Raw genomic sequence first — 4,652 nt, forward strand, 5'->3', positions numbered from 1 at the left:
AAAATTGTCCCAGACATTATTGACATATGACACCAACCCATTCTACCTCAGGTAGAAGACCCACGTTACACTGAGCAGTGGTCACCACCTCCCTGGCTGGCTCATCGTGCTTACCCACTGGATGTCACCAAGACCTGCACACACAGGCCACACCTTCCTCTCCCCCAGCAGCATCATCTAATCCAAGACAACAACAGTGGAACTACACAATCTAGTGCTTTTACTATCTTCCATGTTTTCAACCTTTAAATCAAAGTTATTCCAGTGGCTTTGATTTTTTTCTAGTCTTTAAGTTTTACTAATAAAATGCTAAGTCTTTGCATGTTAAAGTTACTATAATTGAGTTCTCAGTTAGTGCACTGTATATGTGGGACTTAATTTTTGTGTTGTGCAGTGGTGAGTATTCTTCGGAAGGCAGCGTGCTGGAGTCATGGCAGCTCTGTGTGTTTGCTGTGAACCTGCTCTGTCAGGAGACGTTGATGAGATCAGTGCTACAAGAGAGGTTTCAGGAACCATCTATTTTCGGGTATGAATTTCAAGACTCCTAACTGTGTCAGGACATGGGTTTCTTATTTAGGCCATGATGATAACATATTATTAGGAAAGCAAACAGCTGGTTTCACAACACAAGCCCATGCTGTGTCACTGCCTTTGAACAGTGTTTTAGTTTAGGAGTTAAAACCATCTTTCCCATAGTCTTCATCTTGGTCCTGTGGATGCTGTTATGGTTTAGATGTAGAATGCCCCCCTGAAGCTTTATATGTTTAGAGGCCGGGCTTTGAGAAGGCGATTGGATGCCCTCTTGAGGGCACTGTGCTCATCATTGGCTTGGTGGCCATTGATGAGTTAGTTATTCAGTAGCTGAATGTGCTGTTAGGAGGTGGGGCCTCGTAGGAGGTGGGTCACTGAGAGCATTACCTGAAAGTGTGTACTCTTGCCCCAGTTCCTCCCTTCTCTTTGCATCCTGGCTGCCATGGGATGAGCAGCTTCCCTCTACCCATGCCTTTCCACCATGCCGTTTTCTGCCTTGGATCCAGCAGACCGTGGACTGAAAACATGAGCCAAAATAAACCTTTCCTTTAAGTTGTCCTGGCACCATGAAAGTGACTCAAACAAACGCACTCCCATTTGTTCCCTGGTTCTGAAAGTACCTGTCAGACACTGCTGGGTTCTTTCTAGTCCTGAGTTCTTTCCTAGGCCAGGGTCAGTGGTGTATTCCTTGTATTCTGCCACTATCAGAACGCTTGTCTGACGCAAGACATGTTTTCTACTTGGTTTTTATTTGTGTTGTTTTGTTTTGTTTTGCTTGCAGTACCAGGGCTTTTTGCACTGAACTACATCCCCGGCCCTCTTTCATTTTGAGAAATGGTTTCATTAAGTTCTCCAGGCTGGGCTTGAACTTTTGGTCTTCCTGCCTCAGCCTCCCATACTGCTGAGGTTACAGTTATGTACTGCTACACCTATCTTCACCGCTCGTATTTAAAGAGGAAGCAGTAAATGTGAGAAATGTGTCTTTAGCTTCTTCCTGTCTCTTCTTGTTTCCCATTCCCCCTGCTTCTCTCAAGTCCTGCCAAGCTCCATATTCCTCTTTAACACTTCCATCAGGGACCCCTAAGTTTCCGGCTCCGAACCTGTCCCTCTTGTGTGCGTTTTCACAGTGAAAGGGACCTGAGCACCTGTCAGCCAGGGCCTATGTTCGTGGCAAAGTCGTAGGGTGCATCCCATCAGCTCTGGAAGACCTCTGAGATGCCGAGGACTTACAGCACAGAACTGACCTGGGCGTGGTATGCAGCTGGGATCCACCTCTTCACACATGAAAGAAGAGGGCAGAAGGGCTTGGGCTGAGATGCTGTCTGTTGAGTGTTTGCTCTTAGGAGAGGGTTGAAGCATGAAGTCTACAGTTAGCAACTGTTGCATTTTAAATGGCTCAGACATTTATCACTCTTAGATGAGAAATCAGCAAGTATGTTTTCAGTTTCCTAGGAAGGTAATTCTGTCGGCTTTGTTGCTTCTAAAGTCATTCTTTTTAGGAGATAATTACATTCAGAGGCTGTAGGGAAATTTGGTGTAAACTTTTTGTTTCTGTCTCATCACTTTTAACAGAGCACAACTCGAATGTACATCAGGCTGCACATGGCCTGTTTTCCCTCTGGCTCTCCACCATAAGTACCTGCCATAATTCCTGCTCAGTGACCCCAGACCACCCTCAGGTCCAGTGGATGCTCATTACTCCCATTTCTTCCAGTGAAAGGCTACAGGCTACCTGCTTATTGGGGTGTTAGTGTCACAGGTATCGAGGAGCTCCAGATCCCAGAAGGAAAGGAGGAGGAGTTTACCCTCAGTCACACTGTTGTGCAGACTCTGTGAGACACTTCTTGAGCGTATTCCCAGAGCACACCCCCAGGAGACAGCTGACTACTTCTTGGGAAGATGGGCCCTTCTGGGGATAGACAGGGGCATGCTCAACTCAAGCCCACGGTGGCTCTTTGTGCACTCATATGGACATAGTGTTTGAGTGCCTACACATGTGTCTTCTTCCTTATTGCTGCTCACTGGGAAGGCCTGGCTCTTCCTGAACAGTGTAGGCGTGTGTGTGTATGTGTGCACGCGCGTGTGTGTGTTACTGTGCACCTGCGTGTGATTCCCTAATGCTGCCCCCTATGAAGACCTGGGAGCTGGCTTTTCCTACACAGTGCTCGGTAGAGTATAGTTTTTATTGTCGTTGTTTTCAGTAGAATGAACAATTAGGTCTTTCATAGAAATTAGATGGTCATCTGACATTTTAACATGAAACATTTTGTCACAGATTATCCTTAGGTGTTCCATCTGTATAGTTTTTCAATAGATCTCTATTTTTGTTACCCCAAACAAAATCACCCAAATAGTTTCTGATGAATTTTAATAAGAGATAATAGGAAATAAATATATCTTTCCAAATGGGAAGGAGATGAATAGATGAGGAAGAGGAAAGGGAGATGAAAAAAGAAATATAGATATACCAACTCCATGCAAGGAATGTACTTGCAGGTACCACAAACATGTACTGGTTAAAAAATTGTTTAAAGAAAATACATTAAAAAGTAATACTTGTTGTTTTGAGATTGTGTGGCAGGTGTTGCTAGGCTGGGTCCTCAGCTACTTCTGCTCTGGCTTGGATGTGAACAGAAGGAATAAGAGAAATAGTCTGGGTTTTGCCTTGGTCTGCCTTCTGGGGTGAGATGACACCATAGGCGTATGCTCCCGTCCCCTGAGTGGTTCATGCTGTGTTAGAATAAGGCTGATATGTTCTTTTTTTTCATCTGATGGGTGCAAGGCTGCTGCATGTCCTGTCTTTAGAATGAGAAGGGCACAAACTGTAGATGCATGCCTCCACACACCCCAAGGCACAACGTTTTGCCCAGAGTAGAATTGTATGTCGTTGCACATCTGTCCTGACATCTCTCTGTCTCCTCTGACAAACCACCTGAAGTTTCTTTATGCCCAGCCTTTCAAGATAAAGCCTGAGAGTACAGCCCAGTGCCAGCCTTCCCAGAGCAGAATGTGGCCGTGGTCCACATCCTGCCTTTGATCAGGGCCTGTCTTGCCTGTGAGTATGCCCTCCACCAGTCCAGGGCTCACTCTCACACTCTGTATGTGTGTTGTGTATATGTGTATCTCTGTGTTGCCCCAAGACTGCTGAGTGCAGTTTGAAAGGCTGCTGGAAAGTTAAGTGTAAAAATTGGAAGGAGTATTTTGGAGGGGTTCATTTTGGTGAGATTTATTTATAGCTCTGTAATCCTGGGCATCAAAAATATGTTTCTGAAATTGGTACAGGCTGTCCCCAACACTTGTCCCACGTCCAGGTCCCCACAAACTTCTGCCAGTTCTGCACTTAAGTAACCTGGGAATCTTAGTGCTTCCCTTCTGTCCTGTCATCACCAGCACCTGGGCCGGGCTGCACCTGCCTGTGCTTACTGTCTCAGTGTCAAACATCCCTGGATATGCTTGCCTTCAGAGCCCAGCAGATGAAGTTGTGGGTCACAGGTGATGTGTATTTTCAGTGCTAATAGATACCGTTCAGCTTACTTCCCGAAGACCATCCCATTTCACACAACTCTCAGAACGTAGAGCTTTCTCCTCCCCATCCTCACCGTGGCAGGGTCAGTTTCAGCATGGTAGTACGGTGTGATACTAGATTACTACCCTAATTTGCATTCCCTTGATATTGTTTTGCATCTGCTGTTCATTTTAATTTTAGTTGCTTTGCTTTATTCTGGGAATGTTTCTCCCAGTTAGATTATGTGTTGTCTTAGTGGCTTATAGAAGCTTTATACATCACGGACCACTTTGCGTGTGCCATCTGTGTGCAGATTTAGTGTTTATGGCTTTGTAGTCTCTTTTGCTAAGAAAATACTAATTTGTGTATAGCCAAGTACATATTTTGGGGGAGTGTCTTGTTTCATGATTCAAAAACTTCCCCTGAATTATAGGTCCTTTTTTGCGGTACTAGGGATCAAACGCAGGTCCTTGAGCTTGCAAAGCAGGCACAGGGCCCTGAACTACATCCCTGGCTGTAGGTCCTTTTACATATGCTTCACATTCAGCTCTTAATATTCTTTCCTACAAATGGTGCTACAACAGTTAAATGTCCAAATGCAAAAAAAAAAAGACTC

At 45.1% G+C, this 4,652-nt stretch overlaps 1 protein-coding gene across 4 annotated transcripts in view; it reads left to right on the forward strand.

Moving 5' to 3' along the window:
- LOC104872971 (RNA polymerase II subunit A C-terminal domain phosphatase) overlaps positions 1-4,652 on the forward strand; it is a 52,818-nt gene that overhangs the window by 45,664 nt on the left and 2,502 nt on the right. The window lies entirely within an intron of this gene.

Source organism: Fukomys damarensis, unplaced genomic scaffold, assembly GCF_012274545.1.
Source record: "Fukomys damarensis isolate Sample0158 unplaced genomic scaffold, DMR_v1.0_HiC HiC_scaffold_30, whole genome shotgun sequence".
NCBI lineage: Eukaryota > Metazoa > Chordata > Mammalia > Rodentia > Bathyergidae > Fukomys > Fukomys damarensis.